Below are 12,727 nucleotides of genomic sequence, written 5' to 3'. Positions count from 1 at the left end.
TAATCAGTGCCCAAGGGGCCCACAAACATGGCCTCTCACTGTGAACCCAGGCTGCCAGCAGGTACAGGCTCTTAAGAACAGGCTAGTGGCTTGACAGGATGAGCTCACAACCTTTGGAGACTCACACAGCCTTCAGGGAAGAAACTTAAAGGAAAGGTGGTTGGAAAAGCCCTTAATCCCAGCTCAGCACAGTGAGCATGACGGGAGGCCGTTCCTGCAGCAGTCCAGCCATCTGAAAACACTGGTTGGGTTCCACACGCCCAAAGAAGAAGCCGACAGCCATAGTTACAGAAACTGAACAGCATCCAAGCATGTGTTGCAGATTCTTGTTTAACGGTTTGGGAATCCAGATGTGCCTGTAATGTTCTCTCATAGGAAGGGATTTTTTAACTAGTCCCAATGGACACCACTGAGTTCTGACCTTTAAAAAAAAAAGAAAGAAAGAAAGAAAGAAAGAAAGGCAGGTGGCCATTCTCTTACCCAGACAAGCAGCAAACAGCCCTAAGCCTAAGGAATAGCTCACTTGCACAGATCTGACAGGATAAGCAGGCACAGGAAACGGAACTTTGCATTCTGTCCACCTAAATTGTTGCTCACAAGCTCCCGGGTTTCTGACCCCGGAAAGCATCCTGGCTCTGCTTTCAGCTCTGATGCTCATTTTGAAGCAGAGAATGGCAGAAGGCACCGGCGTTGTTTCATACAGACCCCATTAGCTTTCTGTCCTAGGCAATTCAATTCTGTAAGTGTTTCTCAGATCCTACTGGTGGCAGGGGCTAGCTGTCGGTCAAAAGGGGACAAACAGACCCAAACTCTTGCCCTCGAGGGGTTTGGCTCTCCACGCGAGGTGCCCAAATTCTAACTCTCATCATGAGTACTTTTCCAACAGCCCCATGACAACCGCACGTCTCATTCCCTTCATCCATCCTCTGCAGTGCAGCTGCTGTGACCTTTCCCTTCCAGAGCACAAATCTGATCATGTCACTGCCTGATCGAGGCCCGGAGACAGCTCCCTCTGGCCACAACAGCCCCTTCAACCAGGCCGTGCATGAAACAGGAGCTCTCTCTCACTGCACTATCGCTAATATTAAGTAGAGACAATCTCCTCTTGGTTGGCAGAAGAATTAAGCTAATGGATGGACTAGTCTCCATCTTAAGTGTTTTCTCTCCTCATTTTCTCTTAAAGTGTCAGTCCCTGCTATCACATTGCTCTATTAGAATGTAGTGTGGGAGTTGATCTGATTCATCCTAGGGGTGTCCATCACAGTCTTCCTGGTATTGGGCTTGCAGAGTCTCCATTCTGTCCCTCAGCAGAGGAGCTCCTGGGATGGAAAGCCAGCATCCAAAACCCTTTCTAACTGGCCCCACAGTGGAAGGCAGCTTCCACTCCAAGGCTTCAGTTAAGGACTTTTCTCTCCAAGTGTGGGCTCTTCCTAGTCTGCTTAGGAAACGCTTCCTTCCAGATTGAGCGCCCCCTACAGTTTGGTGCAATAAGTGTCTGTGGAATGGGTGGAAAGAATAGATGGATTCCTGCATGGAGAGAGATGAGACTGAATGCATTTGGTGCCAGGAACGCACGCCCCCCCCCCCCAGTAAAGATAAGATAGTAAGTGGGCTGTGTGGACAGAGAGAATGAAGTCCTCAGTTCTCATCCAGTGTGGTTCTTCAGCCACTCCAGTGGCTGCCCACGCCACCTAAGCACCTGGTGTCCCTTATTTCTGAGTCTTTGCACAACCCATGTCCACTCAATATAAAGCCACTCTCTTACTAAATCCATGGTGTGCGGAGTGGACTCTCCTCCTTCTGAGCCCACATTTGGTCAACCTCAGGGCTCACATGCTATCTGGCATCCTAGCTTTTGGTCTCTGTAGCCAACCAGGGAGCCTCTTTTGGAACAGCACACAGCAGCAGAGCATGTCTGCGTTGCTTTGGCTGGGATGATGTTAACACATGTGGCCTCAAATCAATCCGATCCCATCATAGCCATCGCCCTTGGCAGGCATGTGAGGCTGCTGTGCCAAGCCGGGCCTCATTGGTATCACCCCTCTCCTTGGGATAGAAAGGAAATTCTTGTGTTTTTTTTTTTTTTTTTCACTGACAGGTATTGAGGTGCAGCCAGCTTGTCAATGTCTAGTTTGGGGTTTGTTTTTTTTTGTTTGTTTGTTTGTTTGTTTTTAGAACCAGTGACCTGCACTGGTAATTTGTGTGGTGTGCAAGTGCAGGGCTAGATGGTAGCCTTTTCCCTGACGTGCCTTTGCCATCAGAGGCTTCTCATTAGCTATGTAGCCATGTGTGGGTCAGCACTCTTTTGGTTGCTAATGACAGAACTCAGATCAAACGAATTTCAGTTGAAAAGCAAGTTCTCTTGGCTCAAGTAAATAAAAATGCTCGGTGCAGCAGGATCTGGGGGCGGTGAACAGTGCATGCTCACCCTCGCTCCTTCTATGTTGGTTTTCATTCTCAGGCCAGCCCTCCCCGAGAGGTGACAAATTGGTGTCTAAAAAGCTCTGTACTGGTGTCCTACAATATCACAACCCCAGCAGGGAGCAGGACACTTGTCTTCTCAATGGTTTTGACAAAAGCCTTACAGTCGACTCTCAATGACAAGTCTTGGGTCACATCCTTTGCCCCGAACCCTAAATTGGTAAGAACTCCCTAAGTTGGTAAGATTATTCCCTGTGCTGGTCTTATGACTTCTTGAAGTAACTTAGAAAGGCAAAGAGGCCAGGGTTAGACTCTATCAATTAGTGAGTTATAACCAAAAATGTGGATGTCCACTGTTCGGGTACCACAGATTTCTGCCTCTAGTCAGTTTCCTACCCACTGTGGGGTCTACACGATGCCATCTCCTCTTCCCAGAACTCACTCCTGATTCTTATGCCTCTGGTCCAGCCCTATGCTTTTTATCCCATTACCTCTCATCTATGTTCATTTCAGGAGTCATCTGCCTCTGGACCATCTCCATCAACCCATCACCCTTCACTTTCTCTCTGTTGCCAGCTGCATGGAGCTTCTAGAACATCCCACGAGTGCAGCATGAACTTCCAGGTTCTCTCTCCCTCCCACCCCCACTCCCCACCCCCAATGCCTGATTAGAGTCATCAGTCAATCATGCTCTTACCAGCCTTGCTTCTCACTGGTTCTGACAACAGCTGGCATGCCATCCATAACCAGAGTTCAAAGACACTGGGTCTGGCCTTCAGTCCTTGCCCACAGCCTCTGCACTGGTCCTGTCTTCTTTAGTCTGGGAAATGACAGCAATAGCTGATTTAGCTGGACTCCATGACTTAAGCACTGGCTCAGCTGTGGGGTGTTTCTTAAACCATCTCCTGTCTAGAAAAGATCGTTCTGTCCATGTACCTCTGCTGTTGATATCTCTTCTTTGTCTTCCTTCTGCCTGTAGAAAAAATGGATCCAGACTGCCTTAATAAGCCGGAAATCTTTCTGTCCTCCCTGCCTCGCCCACTTCCAATCCCTCCACACTGCCCTTTCTGTCCAGTTTAGATTTGCTATCCTTGCCTGTGACTACCTGTCTCCACACAATCCTCTTCTGCAAAATTTTCTCCTCACCTTTCAGGCTAGACCTCTGGTGCCAACAAGAAAACACTGCCTGCCCCCTTTCGTCCCCACCCCAGCCAAGACTTCGGCCACTTCTCTGAGCACAAGCACTGCAGTCTTACATGGTTTACAGAACAGGCTGGCCCAGACCAGGGTTTCCTCTGGCCATATCACCCGTGACATCACTGTACCACCAGGGTGGGATGGCAAATTCACTTCATGCCTTTTTATGGAAATAAAGGTCAAAGGAGCAGGACTTGTATAAAATTATGTCTGAAAATATATCTAGACTCCAGGTTTTGAGTAAATTCCATTCATTCCAGGTCCTCCTCCTCCTCCTCCTCCTTCTCCTCCTCTTCTCCTGTGGTGTGGGTAACCTCGAGAGCTAGGAATGAGAGGTGCATATTATAAGCATCTTCCAAAGGATGGAGGGTGACTTCAACCAACTTCGTCCTTGATGGCTAGGATGTGAGTCCTAAGCTTACATTATGGGGTGTTTTGGAAGGGCCAGCATGGGCATTTTCTATGTGACTTGTAACCACTGCTGTGACAGCAGGACTGTCGTTTTCTGCATTTACTTGGTGCCCCAGGGACAACATCCAGCAATTAGTATTGGAATCTGACCCAACGGATGGAGGAACCAATTGCTCTATTGAACCGTTGAACAGCTTCTATAAGCCTTGCATTGTGGGAGACGCTGTAGTATCGCAGAGGCAGCTACACTCTCAAAGAACACAGTCTAGCCCAGGGACACAAAGCTGACAGACGGGAAACAATTAGTGGGCAATGGAGCTTGGAAAAATATGCTTAAGTGACTACACAGGCGGCAACAGTGGGGGAAAGATGAGATGTGTTTCAATGGAAGCTTTCATGACAGAGCAGGTGCAGGGAGACCCAAGTGTGAGCGATGGGGAAAGGCCTCCAGGGGGGAGAGTGCTGCCAGCAGGGACACTGTGGAAGCTGGAGTAGCGGGTCTCAGGAGAGTAGTTACAAGTCTGGGAGATGAGGGGTGGATGTGTGAAATTAGGGAGACAACACTCACAGCCCCTGAAAGTCGGCCACTGAAGTCTGCTGTTCACTGAACTCAAAGAGTTGTTGAGTTCCCAATGTGTGTTGAATGGTGTGACGTAAACGGTGCTAGGACACAGGAAGGACAGGCACGCATCAATCTCTTATAGTGGAGGCAATTCATTAAGGTTCAAGATGGTCAAAGGGAAGGCGAATCATTCCTTTCTGGAGGAAAGTCCCTTCAGACATAGGAAATAAACAACTACGTTGGTTCAGGAAGTTCCTGAAACTGACCAGATACCAGGCTCCTCCTTCCTCAAGATTATATAACAACAGAGGCTGTGGGGGGAGATACTCTCAGACAAGCTGAGATGCCTAGGTGAGGCTCAGATGGGACAAGCTGCTTGGAAGAAGTTGAAACCAGCAGAGCTGCCTGGAGGAGACAGTCTCTGACCTGTTGAGCTGCCTGCGGGCTGTGCAGCGAGCTCTAGGGTCTCAGTTTTCATGAGCTGTCACCCTTGCTGGGGTGGCCTTTGGTGATACATCTGACAAATGAGTCATCTCTGCTGCTGCTGTGGCTGTGAATCACCCCTCACACATACTCCTGTAAGTAACCCAAATAAAACCCAAGGTGGACTCTGATGGTCTCCTTATTTGGTCCATTGTGGGCTCCCTGTCTGGGGTGAGACACGTTTGATGACATCTTCCCGGAAACAGTGTCACACAGCAGGCATGCGCTTGTGCCTGGAAGCCAAGGAGAGAGGGCAGCCTGTGTGGCTGTGACAAAATAGCTGAAAACAATTAACTTAGAAGGAAGAAATGTTTGTTTCCAGAGAGGTCAGTCCATGGTCATTTGGTCCTGTGGTTTCAGGGCCTGCACAGAGAAAGAACATCAAGGGAGGGGTGTACGCTGAAAGAGACTGCTGACCCCTTGGTGGCCAATACCTCATACCTGTGCATAACTTTAATGACGTCACTTCCACTAGGCCCACCTCCTAGAGAGTCCACCATCTTTCCATGACACCACAAAATGGCAGACCAAGGTTTTGGTTTGTGGACCTTTGAGAGACTGAGACAAACCACGTTAACACTTACTGTGAAATGGTTTAGGTGGGCTTCCCGGAGGAGACATTTCTATCAAGTCCTGTGGAGCACCAGAAGTCAGCCGTGCATGGAGGATGCAGAAACACAAGCCAGGATGCGCAAGAAGGAGCTGTTGTTTATCTGCGTGGAAATGGGAACTTTCTCAGCGGCCAACAAAAAATGTAACACGCTAAGTTAATTCACATCTGTGTTTGTGAAGCCCCAAGCAGCCCAAGTAGAGTAAAGGGGATCTGTGTGTGTCTATGTGGAAAGAGCTCTGAGATGCAATGTTAAAATAAGAAAACCCTAAGAAGACAAGATGGCTACCCTGAAGACCTGGGTTCAGTCCCCAAAACTCACATGTTAGAAGGAGACCACTGACTCCTGGAGGTTGAACTCTGGCCTCCACATGTGCCCCCTCTAGGTAAATAAATGTAAAACAAAAAAATTTTTTTTTTAAAGAAATTATGAAAACTCAAGATCCAGAATTTCATGTGAAAAAAAAAAATAAGAACTGTATATTTTGACTATGGGGGTATCAAAATAGGTTGATAGTGGGTCCACAGAAAGGAACTGGGAAATGTGTGCAGACACCAGCTCAGCTCAGCCTCAGTGTGAACTGCCTGCAAGGAGGTATTGTGTGAGACTGGGATTGTTAAAGGTGGGTGACGCTCAGGCCCGGGATAGAGAGGTCAGTCCCACAGGCCTGCAGATGTTGGGGTTGGCAGCAGAAACCTGACCACCCAGAGGATGATATATCTGTCTCTGGGGGTTTCATAGAGGAGCCCAAAGCTGTTCCGCACTGCGTTAATCAGGGCTGCCGCAGACCTGTGTTGATGGTTGGGGAAGTGTATCCCTAGGCTGGTGCAGCTGTGGCTCTCAGAATTCTCTTCCTGGTATGTCTATAGTTCATTGGGTCACCAGAGACACTTGCAAGACATGGAAGGAAGGGGGAGTGGTGGCCATTTTTGTAATCGACAAACATTGTGTGGGCAACTCCGCCTGCCTAAAACCAATGTGCCACCCAATGACACCCATATGTCTGCGAACTGACTCCTGGCCATCGTGCAGACCTCAGCTGTTCCGCCCACAGTCAGAAACAATGACCACAGCTCTGTCGTGCCGATCTCTACCCAGGTTGCTCCCCTTCTTCCTGCCTCGAATCTGCCTTCCTCCCTGTGGTGCACTCTACGGATGTCAGTTATCCACAGCAGGCCAGAGACACATTCATAAGCAGGTTCCCTTGCCGGCTTCCAGAACTGGCCAGTCAGTCTCTATAAATCCCAGCAGGTTTATTATACACAGCTCCTATTTCTGCTTTCCTGGAAGACACACCCATCCTGGCCCAGGCCCGGCTCCCAGCTCATAGAAGATGAACAAGACCAGAGAGCAGCCCTGCCTTGCAATCTTTTTCTGAGGAGAAGAGCCAGAAAGCGAGCAGCAAATGAGACCTCTGAGAGGTGTGACTGCCAATAGAAAGCCAGTGTCCTGTTGTAGACCTCTGTAGTTCAAGAGATCTTTCTGAGCACGTACTGCTGAGGGAAGCAGGGTGTTGCTGTGCAAAGGCCACCGAGACAGAAGGCACTTTGAGGGTGAGGCTGCAGTGGCATGGGCAGGGTGTCTTCGAGGAACAGGAAGGAGTCTAGCAGGCTAGAGCAGAAAGGTGGGGGGGGGGGCAGCAGGGGAAGCTGGGAACCTGAAGCTGGCTCAGGTTTTGTTGGGCTTGGAAAGACACAGGATGGAGTTTGGATCTTACTCTGAAAGCATGCCTGAGGGAAGGCATCTTTCAAATTGGGTCAGGAAAGCCACGAAGGTTTTCCTTTGAAGAGTAATGGTAAAAGTAGTATCTGTCTCCGTCTTTCTCTTGGTGAGTTTGTGTGTGTGTGTGTGTGTGTGTGTGTGTGTGTGAGAGAGAGAGAGAGAGAGAGAGAGAGAGAGAGAGAGATTGATTCTGGGAGTTGAAGGTGCCGGCGCTTGTCTGGACTTCACTCAAAGACCTTCGTGCCCAGCCCTGTATGGGGGCCTGGCTCCTTGTTGTCCTCTTCAGAACCCCATCTTTTCATGGGGAGCAGCCTTCCTCCCACAAAGGAGCTCTCTTCAGATAAAAGTATCATGGACATATGATCGTTTCTGTGGCTTTCCGTGTCATCTTCCTAGTATTTCTAAACCATGGTAACTAAGGAGAGAGAGTCATCCTGAATATGGGTGTCCCCCTTTCAATGTCTGGGGTCCCAGAGTGCATGTGACAGCAACACCCAAGCACTTTGGTCTGTATTTGAGTCAGTGTCCTGCTCTGCTCTGCCTGAGATCAAAGGAAAAAACAGGGAGGAAGCAATGCTGAGTAGTTGTGTTGGGAATGATGCAGCCATTGCAGGGTTTGGAGCCCCATAGCAGGCAGCCATTTTCCCAGGTCACTGGCCTGCTGCTGACTCTAGCTCCCATTCAGCTATGGGTGTTTCTCTTTCATCGATTTTGAATATGATGGTGAATATTGATTCAACTTGGTAGGTTCTAGGGTCATCTAGGAAACAAACCACCAGATATATCTCTGAGGAAGTTTCTAAACTGCAGTAACCAAGGAGGGAAGACCCATCCTGAATGTGGGTGCCACCATCCCAATGGCTGCAGTCCTAGAATAAGGAGGAGAAAGCAAGCGGATGCCGGCTGGCCACCTTTCAGTGCTGCAGCTGTGACTTCCCCATGAGGACAGGACATGACTGAATGCTGACTCCAGTCAAGACCTTCCTCCCTTAAGTTGCTCTTGTCAGCTGTTCTGTCACAGCAGTAAGAAATGTAGCTAATACACAGAAATAGCACATTTATCGGACAGATACCTAAAGTTGTATTGTCCAGGGAAAAGAAGCTATTTGCCTGGGGTCACACAATGGCTTGGGGACAGTTTGAACTTGAAGTCAAACTATTTAAGTTTTGGGAAGCTGAGCAAATCTCAGACAATTTTTTTTCAAAATGAATAAATCTTTTAATAACATACAGGAAATTGCAACTAAACAAGGGAAAAATTAATAAAACTATCCAAGACCTGAAAATGGAAATATAAGCAATAAAGAAATACAAGCTTACAGAATCAAGGAGATGGAAACTACAGACACAGCATTACCAACAGAATGGACGAGATGGAAGAGAGAATCTCAGGTGTAGAATACACGATTGAAGAAATCAATACATTTGTCAAAGAAAATATTAAATTTAAAAAGTGACTGACACAAAACATTCAAGATATCTGGGAAACTTAAAAAAGACCAAACATAAGAATCAGACAATTTTTTTCTTCTATTTTTCCTTGTCCTTGTGAAAACCAATGGCTCACTGCTTAGCTGACTGGACAACTAATCTCTTCTCATTATAATCACCACCACCACCATCATCATCATCATTTTGTCATGATCTCTCAGTGTAGCCCAGGCTAGCTTTAATCACTTAATCCTCATGCCTTAGTTTCCTCCGAGGGCCACAACCAGCTAACTAATTGGTATTTACTTTTCACTTTGGGGTAAAATCACTTCGACCTAGAGTAGGTTCAAAAGTGGAGGTAGGTTGGCGAGAACAACCCACTCAGTGGAAGACCTTGAGCCCACTGTCCACACAGCATGCCTTTACCTAACCCTGGTCAACAGGTGACCTGTGGCCACACATGGACACTGGCTGTGAACACTTCTCTCTGCCTCTGTCCGGATAGGAAGTTCCACCCTCAGGACACCTTCCTAGGCTGATGACAGAATTCCTTGGCAAACGACGTTGGTTAACTTCTGACATTACTAGATTCATGGGTCATCCTTGCAGAGGCATCAAAATGAAATCAGATCACCTCTCCTCATCCCTGACAGGCCCCCTTAGGCCACTGAGCCTTCCCTGGCCGTGTTCAGTTTATCTGCTATCTAGCTGTCTGGCACTGCCCACCCCATCCCCACCCTCAACACACTGGGTGAGAACAGGGCACAGTAGCACTTTCCTAAGGAAAACCAGGGTATTAGCAGCAGAACCCAGCTGCTGAAAAGAACAGCGAGCCCCACAATGATTTGCTGGCACAGATTTTCTTATCTCCCCCTCTGGCACCATGGAGAGCTGTGAGAGTGTGTGTGCGTAATTCATTTCTGCTCTGTCCTTACTCAGAGCAAGGGCTGGGTAAATATTTGTTAAGTGAATGAAGGAATAAATGAATAGTCAACGGCTGGCTGAACCTCCTGAGAGATAAAAGCAGTCCTCACTGTGGGGATAAAGCCACCACCCAACTGAGTGTCACAGGAGGCCACTGTGGGCGCCACATCTGACATAACTGGTTTACCTGGCAGTCCTGGGGACCCAGATTGTTGGGAAAGTTAGGGGGAGGGGCATGCAGCAGGTAGTTGTCTCATCTCAAGGTGTGACCTCTGAGCTGGCGGATGGAGGACAGACAGGTAGGCTCAAGACAGTGTGCTGTGATATAAGGGACTGCTCTTGACAGACATGGCAGTCCAGGTGGATGGACCTTAGTCTTAGGGAACTTTTGAGGCACCAGGTGGATCTGGTATAACAGGAGAGTCACGAACACAACCAAATCCTTTGCCACTTAGAAGCTGGGCCCCTGCCTACCCGGAACAGAGTGTGAAGGAGGCCTCCTCTTTTGAGTTAAGGTAGGGTTGATGAAGGCCAGCATGGCATAGGGGAGAGGCCCAAGTCTACCATCTTGGTGTCTCTGTTTGTTCCCAATCTGGCTTCTTGGGGCCTAGCCAGTAGAGTGTTAGGCCTATGTTGGTGGTGTGAGAACCAAGAATATTTTGGTTTTCAAAAGCTGGAGGCCCCAGTAGATCATCCTCACAGGGCTAGGGGAGTGGAGGGCCAAGCATGCAACCTGGAGGTGTTCTCTGGGCTCCCTTGCCACAGCTCCTTTGTGTTTTCAGACGACAGGCAAACGGGATGTGGAACCAGCTGATAAGAAGGAAACATCCCAGGCTCTACGTTCATGGTAAAAACAAACAAACAAAAACAACACACGACTCCTTGGGGAAGCTGTCTGCCTGTTCCTCCCTCTCCCTGTTGGGTGCCATCTTTGTAACGGTTCTGCACCCTTAATGAATCATCTCCGTGAAAGCCCTTCTGCCCTCTCATTTCTCCAGTGAAGAAGCAGCTTTAGGGAGTTCCTGTGGCTATCCTGAGGTCACTCTTTCACTTCTCGGTGATGTCATTTGGAGAGCTACTCATAATATCCACAGTGGCCTTGCATAATAGCCCACGAAGAGAGGAAAAGCCAACCGAAACATTGAGGCACCGGCAGAGGGGCTGCTAGGGAAACACGGACAGCAAAGCACACAGTGGACATGGAAGAAAGATGCTCAAAAAAGGCCTCCAGAGGAGGTGGTGTGGAAGAGGCCAGGGAACTTTCCAGTGAATGAGTGTCGCAGAGAGAGGGAAAGGAAGGGGATGGGGGGGGGAAAGCTTGTGAGTGGCAGAGGTCAAAGGGTCAGGGACCAGTAAGACCATTGGTAAAGGACTTGCCTGGGGTAAGTATAATTCGGCTAGTGCCAGTTGATACAGGGCTGTAAGCCTCTGCTTTTGAAATGCTTACAGCCCTGAGGTGGGCAGAAAGCAGGAACTAGGACCTTCCCAGCTAGTGTTCCAGGCGCTCTTTCTTTTCAGAGCTCGGCTGGCAGGCTCCCTTCTGCTGGGTGGTCTCTTTCCTGCATCCGTGTGATCGGGTGCCCGCATTGCTTCTCCAGATGGAAAGACCGCAAAGCCACTCTCCAAAAGATTCTACAGAATGTCTAGACCTATGCAAGCCAGCAAAAGAAGACTCAGTAGGGACCCCTTCCTGCCTCCGCCCTCCTCCCTCCCACACCCTCTCTCCCCACCCATTTTGATGTGTATTTTGTCTCTGACTGATGCGTTATTGGATGACTTCATTCTCTCCTGTACTGGAATAAGGGGAGGAGTACCGTGCACTCTCGCCTCACTCGATTTTGTTTTTAAGGCACACAAAGCTACACGTAGAGGAATAAAAGAGGAAGTTTGGGCGAGCACAGAGGGATGCAAGGCAGATAATAACACCGTGTTGTCGTTGAGAAAGTTTTCTTCCCATAGATCCTTGGGCCAGTGTGTGCCCTGGGCGGGTGTGGCTATTTCTAGAGCCCAAGGGAATTCAGTGAGCAATTGCCTGGGGAGTAAGCAGGCCAGGAGAGCATCTCTGTAGTTTAGGGTGTCCCATGCCAGGAGCTGATGGCTCTTGAGACCACAGCAGCATCCCAGCTATTGGATCCTATAGCACATGCCACACATTGCCAATTCAAAGCTCCAGATGTTACAGATGTGCACTGGAGGCAAAATCACCCGGCTGACAGCAGGAGTGTCCTGTCCCATCGCTGGCAGCTTCCTGAGCCTGATAAGAATCTCTTGCTGTCTCAGGGCTGGAAACACTTCCACACTGTGGGGAGCATGTCGCCAGAGCCACCGATCCATGAAACTCACTGTAAAGTAGTAACACTGTTCACTGTGGCCTCCTTTGATCACCTGGAAAGTTGACTCTGGAAACACATGGCTCCGTGTCCACCTGGAGGATGTTGTGTAGGGGAAGGAGGTGGAGACTTCCGGAGAGAGAGAGAGGGCTCCTGGCATTTCCACAACATCAGGTTCCACCAGGGACAAGCTTGGAGAAGGTTCCCTGGGAGACCACCCTGTGACTGTTCACTTGGAGAGGAGGAAAGAATCTGCGGTAACCAGAGGAGCCCTGGCCAACAAGCAAGCAAGTAAATCAGGGCCATATGTGTGTACTGGCGGCAGGGACCTTTCCATTCTGAGAAAGAAGTGGAAACTCTGCACATTCTGCCCCACGAAGGGTGAGGTATTTGTAGCACTAGCTACGGGCACAAGCCCAGGGGCCGGGGATTCACCTTTTCTTGTTCTGCAGTGCGACAGTTAACTTGTCAACTTGACACAATCAAGAATCATCTCAATGAGAGATTGTCTAGATTAGCTTGGCCCATGGGAGTGTCTAGAGGGAGATCATTTTAGTTATGTTCATGGACAGGGGAGGACCTGCCCACTGTGAGTGGCACAATTCCCTGAGCTTGTCTTGGACTGTATAAAAAGG

The sequence above is a fragment of the Acomys russatus genome, chromosome 4, assembly GCF_903995435.1.
Source record: "Acomys russatus chromosome 4, mAcoRus1.1, whole genome shotgun sequence".
NCBI lineage: Eukaryota > Metazoa > Chordata > Mammalia > Rodentia > Muridae > Acomys > Acomys russatus.
The sequence above is the reverse complement of the archived record's forward strand: the minus strand, read 5'-3'. Positions refer to the sequence as shown.